The sequence below is a fragment of the Canis lupus genome, chromosome 23 (assembly GCF_003254725.2).
Source record: "Canis lupus dingo isolate Sandy chromosome 23, ASM325472v2, whole genome shotgun sequence".
In the NCBI taxonomy this organism is placed as follows: domain Eukaryota; kingdom Metazoa; phylum Chordata; class Mammalia; order Carnivora; family Canidae; genus Canis; species Canis lupus.
The window spans coordinates 20,525,883-20,548,996 of NC_064265.1; the positions used below are offsets into that span (position 1 = coordinate 20,525,883).

General features: G+C 37.2%; 1 protein-coding gene across 13 annotated transcripts in view; it reads right to left on the minus strand.

Annotated features, from left to right (window-relative positions):
• LOC112668619 (ubiquitin-conjugating enzyme E2 E2) overlaps nt 1-23,114 on the minus strand; it is a 404,581-nt gene that overhangs the window by 295,077 nt on the left and 86,390 nt on the right. The window contains exons 1-2 of one of the 13 annotated variants that reach the window (XM_049099622.1): nt 10,220-13,917; nt 9,239-9,318 (exon numbers count right to left, since the gene is read on the minus strand). The exons of 9 other annotated variants lie outside the window; for them this stretch is intronic. The gene's annotated coding sequence lies outside the window, so the exon portion shown is untranslated. Of the gene's footprint in view, nt 1-9,238; nt 9,323-10,219; nt 13,918-23,114 lie in introns of those variants that run through there. 3 more of the 13 variants (XM_049099620.1, XM_049099624.1, XM_049099623.1) reach the window with 3 other exon arrangements.

Here is a 23,114-nt window from a genome sequence, read left to right on the forward strand (position 1 = left end):
TGCATAATTAAACATCTCCTATTAAACACAGATCCCCTATTAAACATACCCAAAGTATCATCCACTATCTTATACATACACACAAAATTGAATAATAATTCCTTAATACAATCAAATATCTAGTCAGTTCAAACAAAGATTCTTTACTGAAGCACTGAAAGAATGAAATCATAATATTTTAGCAAATCTCTTGATTAAACTATCCAAATACTTTATAAGCACAAATAAGGCCAATATAGAGATTGCTTACATTTTGCAAATTACATAAAATTCATTAAAGTTACTTCTCTTTTATTTTTAAAAAAATGGTCGCTTTCTTTGAGTAATATAAATATTGTGTAGTTCTTACCTAAATTCTAATTCCCTCAACATGGCTAAGTCTAGAGTTGAAACATTATGGCTGATGCTTATTTTTTTAAGTAGGCTCCATGGCCAAGTAGGGCTTGAATTCACTACCTGGAGATCAAGAGTCATGTTCTCTGGGGGCCTGAGCAGTTGAGTGTCTAATTTGGCTCAGGGCATGATCCTGGGTTGGGACTGCCCACCTCGCGCCACCCCCAACCCACCCCCACTCCCCCACCCCACCCCCACTCGGCAATTGGGCTCCCTATGGGGAGCCTGCTTCTCCCTCTGCCTGTGTCTCTGCCTCTCTGTGTCTCTCTTGAATAAATACAATCTTTTTTAAAAGAAAGAAAAGAGTCATGCGCTCTACTAACTTTGCCAGCCAGGTGTCCCCGATGGCTTTTTTAAAAAACAGTAAACCAGATAAACCAAATTTGACCAAATTCACTATTTGGGTTGTTTTTAAATGTTTTCCTATAGGGTACTGAAAATGGAGGAAATTGTTAATTCAGACTGTACATGAATTACAATCAACACTATTAAGTAAGGAAAAAGCCTCACATTATATAGAACCCTTCTTATCTGTATTAAAGTTTCAAATTTTCAAAGGATCTTAAGGTTTCAAAATTGCAAAGATCCTAAGGCAGTGATTCCCAAATTTAGCTTGCATCAGAATTACCAGGAGTGCCTGCCGAAACAGACTGCTAGCCCCCTCCCAGAGTTTCTGTTTTGTGAGTATGGAATAAGAGCCTGATAATTTATATTTGTAACAAGTTCCCAAGAGATAATGCTGCTGATCTGAAGACCACAATTTGAGAATCACTGATCTAAATTTTTGAAATCTTGCTAATCTGTATGATTTGGCATTTGCTGTTAATCCCCACATAACAAAGAACATGGATTTTGGAATAAGATGGGGGTGAGTTCAGCTCTTCCCTCTTGCTAGTTACAAATTTGGGGAATAAGTGACCGTTTTCAAAGCCTGCATTTCATTTACAAAATAAGTGCCAACCTTTCTAGTAAGAAAAAACTTTTTTACTGGTTGCCTTGGGGGCACTTTGGAACATCTTCTGCAGTCAGGGTTTAGTGTAGGAGGGTGACATTTATTAACTTCTCTTTGCAGAAGAATTTTAATGACAAAAATCGGCCTGTCCTAGCTGTCCCAAACAGTTTGAAGCTATCTCTGGACTCACTTGGCTTCTAACATTCAGTCTGATGAAACATGAACTTTAGCACTTTCCAAGTTCTGCCTTTTCTGATACACATATCTCACTATTTTACAGCTCCAAATCTCAATTTAATTTGATCTGAGCCTTTTCTCTACAAATTAACCTAGTTCATGATCAAGTTAACTCACTGTTGCATTTTTTTTTATCATGGCTTGTATGAATGACTATGTAATATGTTTAATATAACAAGCTGAACCCAGTTAATTTCATATTCTTTCTTTTTTTAAAAAAGATTCATTTATTTCAGAGAGAGAGAATGGGGGTTGGAGGGAGCATGTGCAGGTGGGGTAGAGGGGTAGAAATTCCCAAGTAGACTCTGCACTGAGCAAGGAGCCAGAGGCAGGACTCAACCCACCCATGATCCTGAGATCAGGAACTAAGCAGAAACCAAAAGGTGGATGCTCAACTGACTACACCACAAGGTGCCCCTCACATTCCTTACCTTTGACAATATCCTGACAGTACTTTTAACTTCACTTTAATTTTTAAATAAATCTTGTTGGCATATAAAAATAGAATTTTTATCCTAAAAAATATAAAACTCTAGATTTCATACCATAGAATACTTGTTTTGAGATAATCAAATACTGTTACTGGAGAACATTTAAAGCAAATTTTAGATAGAGTGAACTCAAACTTCTTGGGCCATTATCTCCTAAAAGACCCTATAAATTTATCAGCTATCAACATGAGAATTTAATAACATTCATTTGCTTCCAACTGTACACGGATGTCAGAAGGATTTAGATGAAAGCTCACAAATTGCAATTTAAAAAATTTACTCAAAGGGACCAAATGATAATTTTTTTTAAAAGATTTATTTATTTTAGAGAGAGAGCGCATGTGTATGTAGAGAGGAGGGGCAGGGGATGGAGGGAATCTCAAGCAGACTCCCCACTGAGCATAGATCTGGATACAAGGCTCAATCCCATGACCCTGAGATCATGACCCAAGCAGAAATCAAGAGTCAGATGCTTAACCGACTGAGCCACTCAGGCACCCCACCCCATCCCCTTTTTTTACTTTTATTCACTGCAACGTGTCATTTGTGTAGGACAGTAGAAATTACATACAGCACAAGAGAAAGGGCTGAGCTCTGGAATATGATGGAGATGGGCCCAAGCCTCAGCTGTTCTTCCTAGCCAGTTTATATAATTCAGAGAACAAGTGGCCAAATCCTAAAACCTAAGTTTCATTTGTAAAATTCAGATAATTTGCCAATCTTTTGGGTGATACTGGAGACTGAATTAAAATTACATCCAAAGTCACCTGTGGCACAAAGAAAGTACTCAGTAAGTGGCAGTTAATATTTATTTCATTAATAAACAATAAAGATACTTTTGAAAATCTGGACTATATCTAATTCTTCAATAAAAATAATTCAAACTACTTGTATTTCAAAGATTTCTAGAGGCGCCTGGGTGGCTGAGTCAGTTAAGCCTTTGCCTTTGGCTTGGGTCATGATCCCAGGGTCCTGAATCAAGCCTGCAACAGGTTCCCTGCTCTGAGGAGAGCCTGTTTCTCCCTCTGCCTCTCCCTGCTCATGCTTTCTCTCTCTCAAAAAATAAATAAATACATACATACATACATAAATACATAAAATCTAAATTAAAAAATAGATTTCTAAAGATTTAATAGATCTCTAATGTTACTCCTCACAGAATTTTCAGTGTTTTCAGTCCAGAAGATTTTGTAGTTATTTTTATCATTAAAAATAAATTACAGAAAACTTAAAATAGATGTTACTTCTTTATGCAGTGTTCAATTTTATCAATGTTACCACAACTGTATTTTTTTTTTTTTTTTTTTTTTATTTATTTATTTATGATAGGCACACAGTGAGAGAGAGAGAGGCAGAGACACAGGCAGAGGGAGAAGCAGGCTCCATGCACCGGGAGCCCGACGTGGGATTCGATCCCGGGTCTCCAGGATCGCGCTCTGGGCCAAAGGCAGGCGCCAAACCGCTGCGCCACCCAGGGATCCCACAACTGTATTTTTTAAATATCATTAAGATATTTCATAATGGATATAAGGAGATAAAATTATTAGTACATTAAACCAATATATAAGCACATGTACCTACATATGTGTATACAGGGGTATCTAAAATATGAGTGGATATAAGTCAATATACTTAAAATAACTATGAAATCTTAGAAACTCTTCTAGACAAATCACAACTTTTTCATTAAAAGTTTTTTTTTTTTAAGATGTTATTTATTTATTCACAAGAGAGACCCAGAGGCAGAGACATAGAGGGAGAAACAGGCTCCCCACTAAGCAGGGACCCTGATGCAGGACTCAATCCCAGGACCCCGGAATCACGACCTGAGCCAAAGGCAGATGCTCAATCACTGAGCCACCCAGGTGCCCCTTTCATTAGAAGTTTTAATTTTAATCTTCATAATATAAGTATATATACTTTCTATATACCATTATCCCCCATAATTTCTGAGTTAATGCATAAATAGTATGTTTAGAAGATAGAATACATTCCTCCACTTAGACTCTACCAACAGCCAATTACTAAAACCCTGCTTACCCATGAGTGACTGATTCCTCAAGCTCTGGTCTAGCAAGCCATTTACACAAGCCATAGCCAATTCAACAGGACACCACAGCCTAGTGCACTACAGGTGGAACAGAAGATAAACCAGGGGTCTCAGTGATACTAGTGTGAGAATTCTGCTTTCTGGTCACCCCAGATTGAAAGGTGACTGACCAACCTAATCCACTATGGGAATTCTGAACGTGAAATAAGATAGAAGTTAATATGAGTAAAGAAAAGCAGAATCAGAAAAAACAGAAAAGGAGAGTAAGAAACAGACAACAGAGAAGCTGAGTCTCCAGTATTCCCTCCCTTATTCAACAAATATTTACTAAAACAAAGCAGTGGGTTACAGGCCAGTGTGTTAGGACAATTATGGCCAGTGCCACTAAGAGAGGGCACCATTTCTGAGTGAATAAGATAAATGGGGCACCGGGGCTGCTGTTAGGTCAACAGGCTTCCCAAGTAAATGCAACCTCAACACTCGTCAACTTCCAACTACAAATGGGAAAAAAAGTATAAAATGTGAACAAAGAAGGTTCAAAGAGACTGCATGCCCATGTCTACTTCCATTCATAATCCCTCAAAACTCCCCAGTTAAAAGTGAGACCAATGTGATCTTGACCCCATATCAGCTTTCCACTGTCAGGGTAAGGAGGTAGGGACTAAAATATACGTACAACATTTATACTTCTCAAAAAATATTAGCACTATCAAAATTCTCCCCATTAACAAAATGCCCTCAGGGTACAATTCTGAATACCAGAAAGAGCTGCAAATGAGAAGGTTAGTAAGACATCCCAAAATTGTTAAGGGACTTAATCACGGGAATTCTCGTCAAAATTTTGAAATAGCTTATGAAAGGTTATTTATCTTTGCTACCCATAACCCACCTTTGCTACAAGCCCCATCCCACTGTGTCCTCTTCTCTAACAAAGACTCCTAGGAAAAGAATTTGGTGTCAGTGATTTGAATCTTAATGTGGTAATAAGTCAAACATGTTCTCTTTCCCAGGCTTATTTGCATTTATGACCTCCTAACAGGTGAATGAAAGGCACTGCTGACTGTTAACTGATTTTAAGCTTCAGTGACTAAGTGTTGACACAGGTATCCAAGAGAGAAGATGCCCTGAAATTACACCTCAACTACTAAACAGAATCTGTCAATTTCTAGTACTAGTCAACTACTAGTATTACCTGAAATTACACCTCAACTACTAAACAGAATCTGTCAATTTCTAGTACTAGTCAACTACTAGTATTTCCTGAAATTACACCTCAACTACTAAACAGAATCTGTCAATTTCTTACCTGAAAATTAAAAACAGTATAATTTTTTTTAAATGACAGATGTTTTAAAACCCTGTTTATAACAGAAAATAAGTTAAATGGTGTGCTTACTCTACCCAACTTTCTACTCTTTAAAAACATACACAATGATCCAAGGCTTGATTAGTAAAGTGTATATAAAATTCAATAACACTAAGAAGTGACAATTCAGTATACTGAATGATTTATCACGATTGAAAAAACAGTCACAAAATGAACATGTGAATTGTTTAAATAAACTATCAATAAGTTGTAAATTATATCTAATATTGCTATGCTTCATTCTATACTGCCAGGGTTTTGGCAATTTAGGTTTTAACAGTTTATTTACACAAAATCTACAGCTGAATTCTACCACAAATCAATTCTTTTTATTCTAAATTACTTACCAATTTCATAATTGATATTGATCATTTGATTATTGTTTATAATTTAGTGTAGTTCAACTGCTCAGTATCTCTTGGAAGCTACATCAAGGAAGCATATATTTAATTCGATTCCACAAATGCTTCTGTGTACCTACAATCTGTCTTAGACATATTATACATTAAAATAAAGCTATACTGACAGCTAAATAGCCATGTTTATTATAAGCTTCCATTTACTGGCACTTAAAACTCCTCAAAATAACTCCTCTTGGATCTGGAATATTTTTACTCTCTTCTCATCTGCAAGATTATCGTTAACGTTAAATTTGAGTAAATTATCTAATTTCATGTATTCAGGGATATATCAAACCTTTAAATACTATATGATCTTTCAATGAGGACCTGTTAGGGGCTACTGTACCTTAATATGAAAGAAATTGCCTCTTTATTCCTAAATTAAAAATATATTTAATTTTTGGGATTCAAACTAGTTATGACACTGTACTAATTGTTAGAAATCTTAAGCAACATGAGAAATTGAATATATATTATTTCTCATACATGCATATAACATGATTATGTGCTAATATACAACGCATCTAAAGTATACTTTAATGTATCTTTATTTGGAAAATTGTTCTGATATGCAATTATGTTTTTCCTAAAAGTTGAATATTGCTCCATAATTTCCAAACTTTTCCACTCACTTAGCTATTTTGCTGCTTTAATTCTGAATAACATCTGACTAAAATTTGAATATTCACTAAATGTTTTATTAGTTCAATAGGTTTGGAAAACTTACTAAAAAGCTGGGTGTCACACATCTAGTGGAGTAGAAAAATTCTGTGCACACATTTTATGCAACAAATTCAGAAACTATTTTTGTTATGCCTACCTCTCAGTATATTTGAAAATTAGTCCTCAAAGTGGAATTAATGACTGTTATCCTTAATAGGCAATCTCAGCATACCAAAATAGTGCTTTGATTGAAGCCAAAATCTTTGCTCTTTTGGTCAAAACCATAAAGTCCTGAATGGCCTACACATGGTAGACGTTCACTAAACATTTGATGAATAGATCTAATAAACTCTAGGCCCAGGTTAAAGTTAATAGGCAGAATCAGAATTAATCACAGCTCCTTAATTTAGGACTCCTTCATATGTATCATTTATTAACTTTTCATGATTATATTTTTATTTTTATTTTTTTTTATATTTTTTTCTTTATTTATTTATGATAGTCACAGAGAGAGAGAGAGAGAGGCAGAGACACAGGCAGAGGGAGAAGCAGGCTCCATGCACCGGGAGCCCGACGTGGGATTCGATCCCGGGTCTCCAGGATTGCGCCCTGGGCCAAAGGCAGGCGCCAAACTGCTGCACCACCCAGGGATCCCTCATGATTATATTTTTAAAAAGCAATGAGGAGGAGTGCCTGGGTGGCTAGGTTGGTTGAGCACCCAACTCTTCATTTTGGATCAAGTCATGATCTCATTGTGTGTGGCTCCGTGCTCAGCAGGGAGTCTGCTTGAGATTCTCTCCCTCTGCCCTGGCCCCTGCTCATAGGTACTTGCTCACTTGTGCGCTCTCGCTCTCTCTCTCTCTCAAATAAATAAATATTTAAAATAATGAGGACAGGGAACCCTGGGTGGCGCAGCGGTTTGGTGCCTGCCTTTGGCCCAGGGCGCGATCCTGGAGACCTGGGATCGAATCCCAAGTCAGGCTCCCGGTGCATGGAGCCTGCTTCTCCCTCTGCCTGTGTCTCTGCCTCTCTCTCTCTCTCTCTCTCTCTCTGTGACTATCATAAATAAATAAAAATTTTAAAAAATTAAAAAATAAAATAATGAGGACAACAATTACCTTTGCAATGACTAATTTTTTAAGAAATATGGTGATTCTAGGAAAAGTAAGCAGAGGTTTTGGTTCTAGTTCTTAGGCGGGTTGCATAATCTATGACGTTTACACAGTGAACACAATATATAGATACAAATGCTGACCCTTGAAGCTTGCAGGAAATCATTAACTCTCTGAAACCTACACCATCAATTATCAAATGAAAATATTATCAGCACCTCTAGCTTCTGTCGGTAGCCAATCTTTGAAAATATAAGTCAACATGAATTTGAAAAGGATACTGTGTGAATACAATAGTTTTACATGTCAATGTGAAATAATGAACATTTCCAATACATTTTTTTTGTTTTGTATTTAACACAGCTTATTAAAAAACTAATTTTATTCCCCCTCTGTATTATTATTCTTCTAGTGTACAGCTGCCAACCATAGTTAAATCTGATTAGGCCTCATGCTGAGTTAATCAATCTGATAATGTCAGACATTATTAAGAAAGCATACATGATATGGTCACAAAGTCTACTATCAAAAGCATTTACATCAAACCTTTGTTTTCACAGAAACTGCAACTGCTTAAATTAGCTCAGTTTTATTTTGTTTTAAAGAATAAAATAAAAAATACCCTTTTTTATCTCTTCCTTAGGCAGGTACAAAAGATTACTCTGTTAAAATATTAATACTATGATGAATTATTTCTTTCACTTTATCAATCCTTGTTTATGTAGATGAAATAATCCCAAAATCACAATGATTAAAAATAAACAGAAGTATAAATGTTCACATGTAAAACTGTACCCCAAAATAGTATCCTCATATAACTTCCTATTTTATTTTTGTTCATGATGATTAAAAATCTCATAACACAACCCCACAATCACTCTGCCTGTGATTTTTATACCTTTGCTGCACTCAGGCGTAATTCTGAGCAAAGTAAAAAGCAGCATGATCATTTGAACACACAAGTCTGTGTCATGATTCTACTAGAAACAAGATTTACACAATACATTTTAGAGGCAGAAAGCATTATGAAATATCGTGAAAATATTTTTACAAACTTTCCACTTCTTTTTTTCCTTCTGAGGTCCCAAAAAGATACAAAGAAGGTAAATGGAAGGGAGTTCTATGCTAAGGGCAATCAACCTCTCCTTAGCTTATATATTAAAATTTTTCCATTAAAAATTATGTTTATCGGGGCATCTGGGTGGCTCAGTCTGTTAAGCATCTGCTTTTGGCTGGGGTCATGACTCCAGGGTTCTGGGATGGAGCCCCATGTTGGGAATCTCTGCTCAGCAGGGAGCCTGCCTCTCCCTCTGCCTGATGCTACCCCCAACTCATGCCCTCACTGTTGAATAAGTAAATAAAACCTTTAAAAAAGAAGTATTTTTTATTTCCTCCAAAGCAGTACTGTTCTCTAGTATTATTTGAAAAACTTTGTTCCTTGAAACTAAAACAAATTTAAGAGGAAAAATTAGAACAATGAAGTGTACCTTTCATGGAACTACAATTCTAAGAAATGGGTTGTAATTTACTGTCTGAATCTTAGGGGGAAAAAAGTAGGAGGTAGGTAACTTACCGGAGGAGCTGTCTGGAGAAAGTAACCGAAAATCATAGAGCCTCTTTAACAACCAACCTATGCACAGGCCAGACAGCGGTCTTACTTTCATTGGCATCACAAGGCAGATAAAGAGAGACAGAAATTGTACAACATAATAAAATAAGCTTATCTCTACTTTTCTCCCCATACCATGTCTTATCAATCTACAAAGCCCTCAGAATCTTTTAGTAAGTCCCTCAAGTGACATCTTCTCTGATGTGATCTGTGGAGACTAGAAGGGATGAAGGAAAGCATTCTGAACAAAAAAAAAAACAGCTCAAATTCAGATTTTTCATTAATCTAGATCTGCTGAGCAACATACTCTTCTCAAATACAAACTTAGTCTTCTGGACACTGTGACAGAAGAGACTAGGAGTCTCCTCTTAGTCTTAAATCATCCCTTCCTTCCTCCCCTAAGACACTGTTTCAACCCCTACCCCAAAACTCATGATTGTGGCTTTAAGTTAGCTTCTTTTTAAGAAATTTAAGAACCTTCACCCATCAGATTGACATTTAAAAGGCTGCTGAAATTATAGGACAACTGAAAATTACAAACCCATTGTCCATATGGCAGCCAAAGTGTGCTTTTTAAAAAGTAAATCCTGGAGACCTGGGATCGAGTCCCATGTCGGGCTCCCTGTATGGAGCCTGCTTCTTCCTCTGCCTGTGTCTCTGCCCCCCCGTTTCTCTAATGAATAAATAAATAAAATCTTTTTAAAAATTTGAAAAAGTAAAAAAAATAAAAATAAAAAGTAAATCCACTTGAGCCTCCTCCATGAAAAACATTTCAAAGGTTTCCCAATGCTTTTCAGGAGAAAGAAAAGAATTCTTAACCTGACCAAAAGACCCTAAGTAATCTAGCCCTTGTGTCAACCTGAGCTCCTCTACTCCAGATACCTCACAGTTCCAGTCATACATGATCTCACTTCAGTTAGTAAAACATGAGCCCATATTATCCACCTCAAGGCCTTCACACATGCTGCCTCCTCAGCCTAAAGACACTTCCTTCCCCCATGTGGCTTAACGAACTTAAGCTGCACAGGTATTTTCTCAAAGATAATTTCTTGCCACTCTTCCTTATATTCAGTGTGATAGTACTTTCAAAATAGCCTAAATGTTTCTTCCAGACTCTAACAATGACAAACCGAGAGTAGTACTGTTCCTTTAGAATGTGGTCATCAACAATGGCTGCTTTGTTCATTCTTACAGCCCCCTTGCCTGACACAGTGCTTTGCACACAGTAGGCACTTAGCTATTTCCTAAAGGGCAATATAAACACCTCCTTCACAAGATTATTTTGAGGACTGGATGAAACAATCCATATAAAGCTCAGGTTTTACCCAGCACTAAATACAAGTTAGCGACTATTAATATTTTATATTAGAGCTTATAAACAAGACCAATTAGGAAATATTTATTAAAACTGTTCAAATACTAGACACTGACACAGGCAATATTTATTAAAACTGTTCAAATACTAGACACTGACCACCCCATTTAACTCCACAGCATTTATTGTAAAAAAGAGAGAGAGCTACACAGAAAACTGATAAACAAGAATATTCAATAATAAATGATGAAACATACAGATAAAGGAATATGTGAACAGTAAAAATCATTTTCCTTATGAATCTAGGCATTTTCTCAACAATGAATTTTTATAACTTAAAAGACTACTACAAAATACGGATTTTTTTGCATTCACAGACTGTCACTGGTCTTAAGCATAATCCAGAGAGATCAGAAATCAGCACCAAACACACAGCAGCATAGCAATTCACTGCTACTGTACTTTAAAAAAAAATTTAAATAGTTTTGTACTATATATTTAATAACCCTTCTTTTACCAAGAGCACTTTTTTTTCACCTTTGCAACAAAGGGTTTTTGCACAAGAATGATTCAATCACTAAGAAGAGTCAAGTTTGTTAACATCTGAGTAATTTTCAAAAACACATACTACATCAACTTCAAATGAAAGTAGTCCTGGAAAGTGGGACAATGATTCCTAATTCAATAATTTTAGAAGTTCAGTCACTTACTTCATGATGTTTTAATATTACAAAATTGTTATATAAGTATAATCTATCCATGATGGTTACTTCTGCTTTTTGATTTGACCTAAGGAAGCACTAATAGGTTTTGAGTGTTGCAAAGGAAGCACTAATAGGTTTTGAGTGTGTTTGAGAAGTCTGAAGTCATTAAGATAAAACTTAACATCAAAAATTGGAAGCCAAGCAACTTGTGCAGAGGAACACACGGAAAATTTGGGGTAGTTTGGTTAGAGCATAATTAGGGCAGGGTGCATAGGTTATATTTTTCTGGTTTTCAAAAATTGAATTGTATTTTTTTTTGATGTGCTATTTCAATTTTCAGCAGCAAATGTGTGTGTAGAGGATCTTATTAAAATTGAGACTTATTTGGGGAAAAAAAGGCTGGTGGGGAGAAGTTAACTTGAAATTTGGTCAAATAGGGACACCTGGGTGGCTCAGCGGTTGAGCGTCTGCCTTTGGCTCAGGGCATGATCTCAGAATCCGGGATCGAGTCCCACATCGGGCTCCTTGCATGGAGCCTGCTTCTCCCTCTGCCTGTGTCTCTGTCTCTCTCTCATGGTCTCTCATGAATAAATAAATAAAATCTTAAAAAAAAAAAAAAAAGAAATTTGGTCAAATAGTTTTCTGGGTGTGTCTCAGGTATTTCTGAATGAAATTAATATTTGCATCAAAGACTAATATAAGTAAAGCTTCAGAGTCTCCATAATCATATGAGACAATCCCTTATAATACATCTCTATTATATATATATAGATCCTGTTGGTTCAGTTTCTCTGGAGAGAGAAATACGCCCATTTGAAAACTCTCCTCTCTCATACACACACCCCAATACAGTCACACTCAGTATCCTTTGAACACCCATCAGAATACAAGCTCCAGAAACACAAGGTCCATGTTTCCCTTCATTATTGCTATTATCTCCACTTTTGCATTCCTACTACATGGTAAGCACAAGGAACAGAGGAATGAACAAAATCAATCTGGTTCCCTACAAATCGGTCACAGGTTAGAGAAGATGCAAATAGATCCAATTAGTGACAGTCTGTTAACCAATGGAGTATAAATTCAGTTGTCAGGATGATTTCATAAATGTTAGATAACCGTCATTCTTAATCCACGATCTGTGATTAAAAACCAAATCTGCTCGAGAAAAACAACTGCACACCTAGAAGAAATTATTAAATGATTTCCTAAAACTCATTAAGCATTATAACTAGTAACAAATATCCACACAAATGACCTTTCTGACAGAGCTAGAAATATCAGAAGCCAGTAATGATGTGTTCACTCAAACCATTTCATTTCTTTTTCCAAGGCATAGCTAGAAAAAGGTCAAAAACCAAAAATACTGGGTTGGTACTTGTATCAGAGCCTATCCTTTCTGCATGTACTCCAGAGTTCCTGAGGGCCAGAATACCTGAACTACACAAAATCCTGTCTAAGAGGAAAACAGAATAAGCCCTACAGAGAGGTGGGCTAAGTCCCCAGTGTGTTTGAAACCAGACTGAGTAGTTCCCATGACTCCCACACATCTTGGTTTCAGGCTCCTCCTACAGGTGCAGAGTAACTTCAAGACCATGAGGCTCTTGCAGAAAGAAGTACAAGGAAAGCAAGAGTTAAGCACAGCCAAGTCCTGTCTACACAAATCTGCCATTCCAGCACATGCCCCACACCCAAAGGCAATCCTACCATAGTAGACTGAGGGTGGCATCAGCAGAGGATTCCTGACCACCCTGGATGACCCTGTGGTGGGGGAAGCCCATTAGATAAAAGAAACAAAATTGTCCACTGAAGTAAAAGTGGCAAAAAAGGAAAGAATTCTTGACCCCAAGTAGATCCAAGAGTCCCAAAAGTAGACCTCTCTGGCCCATGGCTGCTGGGATAGTAGCCAGACAGTAAATGCATGAGCCAATCTGGGCCTGCACTTGGACAAGGCATTTCTGGAGTCCCCAGTTAAATAGAGAGGCTCCAAACCAAGACTTTCAAGAAATTCCTAGTTCCTGATGTTACCGTGACTCCTATTTTCTTGATTTAGGGCTATTTGGGCCTCAGAAAATGTGTTAATTACTTATAAATAGAATGAAACAATTTCTGTCACTAATCAAGACAGTACGATATTGGTGAAACAAATTAATGGAACAGGATAGAACAGAAAGCCCAGAAATATCCCATATAATCAACCTGATCTGATGAAGGAACAAAGGTAGTTTTTCAAAAAATCGTGCTTGAATAACTAGATATCCACATGCAAAACAACAATGAATATAGATACAAACAGACCTTACAACTTTTACAAAAATTAACTCAAAATGGAACACAGATTCAAACGTAAAAATGCAAAACTATAAAACTCCTAAAAGGCACATAAGAGCAAATCTAGATGACCTTGGGGTTAGTGATATTTTAGCTACAACACCAAAGGTATGATCTATAAAAAAAATCGGTTGGACTTCCTTAAAATTAAAAGTTTCCGCTTCACTGAAGATACTGTCAAGAGAATGAAAAGATGATCCCTGGGTGGCTCAGTGGTTTAGCGCCTGTCTGTGGCCCAGGGCATGATCCTGGATTTCTAGGATCGAGTCCCGCATCAGGCTCTCTGCATGTGGCCTGCTTCACCCTCTGCCTGTGCCTTTGCCTCTCTCTCTCTCTCTTTTTTGTGTCTCTCATGAATAAAGAGAATGAAAAGACAAGCCACAGGCTGGGAGAAAATATTTGTAAAAGACACATCTGATAAAGGACTGTAACCCAAAACATAAAAGAATGCTTTAAATTCAACAATAAGAACATAATCAACAGAATTTAAAAATGGGCCAGAAATGGACCCACAACTATATGGTCAACTAATGTTCGACAAAACAGGAAAAAATATCCAATGGAAAAAAGTCTCTTCAACAAATGGTTTGGGAAAACTGGAAAGCGACATGCAGAAGAAGGAACTAGACCACTTTCTTACACCATACACAAAAATAAATTCAAAATGGATGAAAGACCTAAATAAGAGAAAGGAAACCATCAAAATCCTAAACGAGAACACAGGCAGAAACCTCTTTGACCTCCACCATATCAACTTCTTACTAGACACGTCTCTAGAGGCAAGGAAATCAAAGCAAAAATGAACTATTGGGACTTCTTCAAAATATAAAGCTTCTGCAAAGCAAAGCAAACAATCAACAAAACGAAAAGGCAGCTTACTGAATGGGAGAAGATATCTGCATATGGCATATGCTATAAGGGATTAGTATCCAAAGTCTGTAAGAATGCACCAAACTCAACACCCAAAAAACAAATAATCCAGTTAAGAAATGGGCAGAAGACATGAACAGACATTTTTCCAAAGACATACAGGTAGCAAACAGACACATGAAAAGACGCTCAACATCCCTCATTGAGAGGAAAATACAAACCAAAACCACGATGAGATATCACCTCACATCTGTCAGAATTAACAACACAGGTAACATCAGATGTTGGCAAAGGATGTGGGGAGGGGAACCCTCTTACACTGTTGATGGGAATGCAACAGCCATTCTGGAAATCAGTATGAAGATTCCTCAAAAGTTAAAAATAGAACTACCCTATGACCCAGCAATTGCACTACTAGGTATTTACCCAAAAGATACAAAACTATTGATTTGAAAGGCCACGTGCACCCGGATGTTTACAGCAGCATTATCAACAATAGCCAAGTTATGAGAAGAGTCCAAATGTCCATTGACTGAGGAAGGGATAAAGATAATGTGGTATATACATACACAAACACGCATGTGTGCACATGCACACACACCCGGGCACATAATGGAATGTTACAAAGCAATCAAAAAGAATGAAATCTTTCCATTTGCTACAAAGTGGGATGAAGCTAGACTGTATCATGCTAAATGAAACAAGTCAGTGAGAAAAAGACAAATACCATGACTTCACTCATATGTGGAATTTAAGAAACAAATGAACACAGGGGAAAGAGGAAAAAAGAGAGGGAGGCAAACCGGAAGAGACTCTTAACTATAAAGAACAAACTAAGGGTTGCTGGAGGGAAGGTGGGTGGGGGATAGGCTGAAAGGGTGATGGGGGATTAAGGAGGGCACTTATAAATGAGCACTGAGTGTTATATATAAGTGATAAATCACTAAATTTTACTCCTGAAACCAATATTACACCACTACATGGTAATTACAATTTAAATAAAAACTTGAAACAAAAAAAAATATAAATTGTTCCCATAAAAAAAGTAAAATGCTCAGTTTTATGAACAAGAACATGTTAAAATAAAATGATTACTGTGTCCACTCAAAAAATATTTAATTATTAATCAAATACTTGATAATATATTTTACATATCTTTGCTGGTATAATAAATTCATTGCAATAGGTATATGGAAAAAAAATGGGCCAAAGGCCTTAAGAGAAAACTCACTAGAGAAGGTACATATATGACAAGCATATGAAAAGATACCTGGGTGGCTCAATCAGTTGAGGTCTGACTCTTGATATCAGCTCAGGTTGTGATTTCAGGGTTGTAGGACTGAGCCCATATCAGGCTCCAAACTTTGTGCAGAGTCTGCTTAAGATTCTCTGACCCTCTCTCTCTGCCCCTCCCCCTGGTCCATCTCTCTCTCTCTTTCTCTCTCAAAATCTTTTTTTTTTTTTTAAAGAAAAGAAATGATGCCCCATATCCTATGTCATCAGGGAAATGCAAATTAAAACATTGAGATACCATTATACACCTATAAGAATGGCCAAAATCAAGACACCAAATGAGAATGCAGAACAATAGAAACTCTCATACATTGCTGGTGGGAGTGCATAAGGGTATAGCCACTCTATAAGACAGTTTGGCAGTTTCTTTCAAATACTCTTACTGTAGAATCCAGCAATCACACTGCTTGGCATTTAGCCAAAGGAACTGAAGTCTAATGTCCATATAAAAATTCACACACAGATGTTTATAGCAGCTTTATCCCAAAACTTGGAAGTAACTAAGATGTCCTTCAGTAGGTGGGTGGATAAATAACCTTTGGCACACCCAGACAATGAAATATTACTCAATGTTAAAGAGAAATGAACTATAAAGGCATGAAAAGACATGGAGGATATTTAAATACGTATTACCAAGTGAAAGAAGACCGCTTGAAAAGGCTACATACTGTATGATTCCAACTATATGACATTCTGGAAAAGTCAAAACTATGGAGACAGTAAAAAGATATGGGTTGAGGGAAGGGAGAACTGAATAGAGCAGAGAAGATTTTTTAGGGCAGTGAAAGTACTCAATATAATGGTAGATACGTTTCATTATAAATCTCCCAAATGCAGAGAAGGTATACCACCAAAAGTGAGCCCTCATATAAACTATGGACTCTGAGTGATAATGATATGTCAATGTAGGTTCATCAATTGTAACAAACGTACCACTCTGGTGGGGGATATTTGATAATGGGGCAGACTCTGCATATGTGGGAGTGGGAGCTACATGGGAAATTCATACCTTCTGCTCAACTATTCTGGAAACCTAAAACTGCCCTTAAAAATAGATGCATTTTTTTAAAAAAAGATACATGTCCCAAAAAATTAAAAATAGACTTTACTTATATAAAAATTGTCACCTTAAAAAAACAACTGCCAAGGATTTTCTGCGTTTTAGAAAAAGTGTTTTATTTCACACAAGTCAAAACATTTTGACAAATACCTTTTCCTTTCTTTTTTCTTTTGTAGAGAGGGAAGGATGGGGAGGGGGAAACAGAATCTTAAGCAGGCTCCACACCCAGCACAAAGCTGAACATGAGGCTCAGGCTCACATTCGTGAGATCATGACCTGAGCCAAAATCAGGAGTCGGACACTTAATGGACTAAACCACCCAGGCACCTCTACCTTTTCCTTTTTTGAAGTTAGACACATTTTTAGAAGATCACTACCAAAAGAAACATGTTTGTTATAATCAACGTAACGATCTGATATTTGGTAGCTGTCTTACTATTGTTATTAATAAAACTGATAAAGGCAAACTACTTAAAAGCAGCCCATTCAAAAGATCTTAAGGGGACTTTTTTTTTTTTAATATTTTATTTATTCACTAGAGACACACAGAGAGAGAGAGAGAGAGAAGCAGAGACACAGGCAGAAGGAGAAGCAGGCTCCATGCAGGGAGCCCCATGTGGGACTTGATCCCGGAACTCCAGGATCACGCCCTGGGCTGCAGGCAGATGCTAAACCGCTGAGCCACCCAGGGATCTAAGGTGACTTAATAGGCCATCAGTCAACTGTTAGAAACAGGTTTAAGTTGTTTTTCTACTTTTTACTATCACTACCAACCCACTTATACCAAAATCATTTCCAATGCTATGACTCACCCTCTCATATTTCTAAACTGTTGGTGACATGTCTTCCTTTGTGACCTACCAAAAACACATACTCATCACCATCTTTACTTCCCTTGTGAAGCATCTACCGTTTTACCTCTTGCCTTTCTAATAAAATATAAGGTTTTTTTTAAAGATTTTATTTATTTATTCATGATAGTCACTGACAGAGAGAGAGAGAGAGAGAGAGAGAGGCAGAGACACAGGCAGAGGGAGAAGCAGGCTCCACACAGGGAGCCCGACGTGGGATTCGATCCCGGATCTCCAGGATCGCGCCCTGGGCCAAAGGCAGGCGCCAAACCGCTGCGCCACCCAGGGATCCCTAAAATATAAGTTCTTAATCGTATCTTCAGTATGTTCAATTACATGCTGTAATCTTGCACATGCAGTTGCCATTCCACCGTGCTAGCATTCCAATCTCATCATTGTGCTAGGCTTAGCCTCCATTATCAATATAATTAATTCATACTTTACAGAACAATCACATGGTTATATATATACTATAGTCTCTTCTCATTAACCTTTTCTTTTAAATCCATTTCTAACACTCATTTCTCCTAGCAGGAGAATTCTTTTTCATGGCAATGGTTGAACAGATGGAAGAGGCAGCACTAAATGAAGAAAAGCAAAACTAGGTAACATAAGGAATTATACCAACTGTAGGAGATTTCTAATTATTAATTTTATAATCCAAAAAGACGCAGAAAGGTAAAGCAAATGTCAGTCTGTATACTATAAATGTTTCCACAAAATACTTTTGTATTTATTCAAATTTAGAAAGAGATGAAAATGTTGCTGACATGTATAAGACTAGATATTGGATATTTTTTGGCTTCAAATGTACTCTGAATCAAAAAAAGAACCAGAAGAAAATCCTAAAATATTAAACTTTTCTTCCCTTAAGCAAGATAAAACAGTGAAGCAAACACAAGAGAGTTATTTTGTTGCAGCTCCTCACTCATGAGACTGGCCCTTAGAAATGTAAGAATAAAAGCTCAGGGCAGCCCAGGTGGCTCAGCCGTTTAGCACCGCTGCCCTCAGCCCAGGGCGTAATCCTGGAGACTGGGGATCGAGTCCCACATCAGGCTCCCTGTATGGACCCTGCTTCTCCCTCTGCCTGTGTCTCTGCCTCTCTCTGTGTCTCTCATGATTAAATAAATAAATAAAATCTTTAAAATAAATAAATAAAAGCTCAGTTCATGGTCTGATTTAACAGGCTTAGAGGCACAGGACCAGCGAAGGGCCAGTCCAGTTCTGATGGAGAAGAACTGGGTAGATCATCACCAAGAAAGATCTTAGCCTGAGCCATATGCTGTCATTGTCATTAGATCTATCCCATTTAGATGACAACCTGAGACCATTACAGCTCTGGCTTGGCTTTTCCTGAAAAATAAGAGACCTACATAGTAGAACCGTGGTTCCAGGAGTTATTAAGAGTTTCTCCCATAAGCCACATCCATCTATTGGAAAGGAATATATGTTCCATAAATACACCCTAACCCAAGAACTCAGGTAGGGAAATGACTAAGTTGGTACCACTTCCTTCTTGATTCACAGCACCCAAATAAATAGATTTCTTTTTTTTTTTTTAAATGCCTGCTGTTCTATCAAACAATATGGGTGGACAGAAAAAACTAAAATAGCCTGCATATTACTCAAGCTAAACCACTCTAGCAACCTCTGGGACAACAAAGAAATGGACAGTAATAAGAATAAAGTGATTTTCTGTGTGGGTGGGAATTTATGTGTGCCTTAGAACATAAAGCTTCTAGGTAAACAAAGATCAGAGCAATAATTAATTCACTGCATTAAAATACAGAAAAAAACTCAGAGCAAAAAATGCAGCAATGCTACTGACCTAATTTAGTGCTATAATGAAGAATTTATATAACTTAATAATTTCAAAGGGATTTTAGTAATTGCTTTCAAAGAAACTAACACAACCTCAACAAATCATACTTACCTCAATTTTTATTTTTTTTTATTTTTTATTGGTGTTCAATTTACTAACATACAGAATAACCCCCCGTGCCCGTCACCCATTCACCCCCACCCCCTCCCGCCCTCCTCCCCTTCCACCACCCCTAGTTCGTTTCCCAGAGTTAGCAGTCTTTACGTTCTGTCTCCCTTTCTGATATTTCCCACACATTTCTTCTCCCTTCCCTTATATTCCCTTTCACTATTATTTATATTCCCCAAATGAATGAGAACATATAATGTTTGTCCTTCTCCGACTGACTTACTTCACTCAGCTACCTCAATTTTTAAAATTTAGAACTGAGAATTAAAATGATCTTGATGAAATAACACACCCTTCAGGAATATAGTTTGAACCTTTTTTGTCAAAGATTTAAACACAAAACTTTATTTAGTTTACATTACTAATAAAAATACATGCACATGCATGTGCACACACACCTTTTTTTAAAAAAAGATTTTATTTATTCATGAGAGAGAGAGAGAGAGAGAGGCAGAAACACAGGCAGAGGGGAGAAGCAGGCTCCATGCCAGGAGCCCGACGCGGAACTCGATCCCGGAACTCCAGGATCACGCTCTGGGCCGAAGGCAGGCGTCAAACCACCGAGCCACCAGGGATCCCCATAAATAATAACAATAATAAAATAGTAATCTAAATCCCCAAGCATTCAACATGACACAGCAGTATCGATATTTTACCTAAATAGCTAAATTAAACAATCATGTTCACCAGAAAGATCATGACAATATTAATTTCAGTGAAGACTCTCCCATACACATAAAAGCATGAGTATACTAAAAAGAACTTTGTAATGAAAACTTTAGAAGAACAAAAGAAAAATTATGTTGCCCAGACTCACATGCCAACTAAATTTCTAAAGAGCAAGCAAACAGAATGATTTCCACAGCTGCCACAGAGGCTTATGATGGGCAGCATCGTTCGCTTTTCTAACAGTGCTGTTTCCTGAATTAACTTCGAAGGTTTGTGTGGGGAAGCAAGTTTACTAATAAATTCTCTCAGAAGCTGAGTACTATATTTCATTCCCAGCTACTGGGAAATTTATCCAACTATTTTATATAGTTTAAAAGAAGTTAAATCTGCTAAAATTCAAGATGAAGACATCAAATGTGATCAAAAGTAACATGTTCAGGAGCTCATACTTTTGTAAAACAGAAAAAAGGAGAGCACTTAAACCTAAAACCGCTTCCCACTAGACCAGTGTCAAGTTATCTGGAAATGCCATTTCTCCCTATTTTAACTCTTTCTATACCTATCTTCCTCAATTCCCTTTGGCTATCTCACTAAATCTCTGAATTTTTGGCTTTCTGTTCACATAGTGTATCCTTAATAAACCTCTACCTTTTATTTCTTTGGAATTGTACTATTTTAAAGTTAAATAAAGCCTATCCCTTAAATTGTCCTTTGCTATTTCACAACAAATTGTTCTTAAATAAGATGTGTTGACAATGGCCAAGTTATATGAAATCATAAACCACTTAGGCAGTGCTGGCTTATCCCTTTTATTAACAAATTTCTTTTTAACATGGTCATTTAGGGGCGCCTGGGTGGCTTGGTTGGTTGGGCAGCCAACTCTTGATTTCAGCTCGGGTCATGATTTTGGGGTCCTGGAATCAGGCCCCACATCTGACTCCATGCTCAGTGGGGAGTCTGCTTGAGGTTTCTCTCTCTTCCTTCCCCTCTGTCCCTCCCAACTACTTGCATTCTCTAAAATAAATAAATCTTAAAAACAAAACAAAACCAAAAACACCAACATAGTCATTTACTTACTGACATATCATGAGACCTAAGAAAAAGTGTCTTAAAGAAATTAACAGAGTCCCTAACTCCCTATACGACTTTGTATAATTACTTAGAGAATAATCTGGCTATACCCTACCTTTCCAACTTCTCTTTTTCTTACTCCCATCCTCTCTTCTAATTTCCACTTACCCTTCAAAACCCAGCTCACAACTTCTTGGTCACTCCTTCCCAGCCAAGATCAAACACTCCCCCTCACCTCTATAAAATCTCATAACAGCCTATGATTTCCTTTAGAACAACATAATGTCTTGAATCAGAAGTTTGTGAATAGAAATTTAATTTTTTTGGTTTTTTGAGAGAGTGAGAGTATGTGCAAGCAGGGGAGGAGGGGGGAGCAGAGGAAGAATCCTAAGCAGTCAAGTAGGGTCCACATCCAGGCCTAGTATGGGTGGGCTGGATCTCACAACCCTAAGATCATGACCTGAGCCAAAATCAAGAGTCAGGTGTTTAACCAACTGAGCCACCCAGAGGCCCCGTGAACAAGAATTTTAAACAAGGTCAAATAAACCTTACATATAAATTTAAGTCAATATGCTGGATTTTAGTTAATTATTACCCCCACACTGGACCACATATTTCTTGAGAATAGAGGCTCTTTGATTCATGAATCCCTAGTCACTTACACTAACCAGCACAGACTAGCATCTCAAACATTGGCTACTGGGACTCCTCTATCAGTACTTCACAAACATGTACTTTACTTATACCTCTAAAAACACAGGACAACCAGATATCCCCTAAATCCCGGATTAATATCTCCGTGACTCTGCTCATGTTATTCCCTACTACCTGAAATCTTGTTTCATCTTCCTATCATTTACTTCATGGATCTTCCGCTGCCTTCAAAATCCCCCACGTGAAAAAACACTGCTTATTTCATGACCTTTTATCAACCTTCAAGGTTCAGCAACCTGTCACAACCTCTTTAAAGTCTGCCTAGCTTCCTTCTGTCAAAATTATCTCTCTTCTACACAATTTCAGGTCATTTTTGATGTAAACATCAGTTGAAGTGCTTAATAAAATGCAATTTGTATTAGGGTCTAATCAGATGCAAAGATGAATCTCCTTACCTAAAGCAAAGCTCCCTTGGACCAAGTTTTTCATCTTCATTCATTACCTGTCCCTCTCCCCCACCCCACCAATACATGCCTAGAAAATTTTATTATAAGCACTCCATAAACGTATTTAAATAAATGCCTAGCTAACCATTCTGCAGCATGATAGTATAAAATGTAAAGGTTCTACAATCAAAATATGAATAAAAGAAACAATTTTATTGACATTTTTAAATTCATAAACACCTCTCAGTGCCTTTAAAAATCAGCTTATTTCCTTAAGAAACATTAACTTTTAAGGTTCATCTGACTATATAGTTTGTCTGCTATAAAGGAAGGCTTAGAGGGAGAGGGAAAAGCAAATTCCCCACCAAGCATGGAGCCTGACACAGGGCTCGATCCCAGGACTCTGAGAATATGACTGGAGCCAAACTCAGGTGCTTTACTGACTAAGCCACCCCAGGCACACCTTAAATTTTTATTATTTATATATTATAAACTTATAATCACATATTACATATAATATAGACTAATCTTTTTATATGCATCTCTTCATATTGCTATATACTTTGTCCATTTTTATAGGATACAC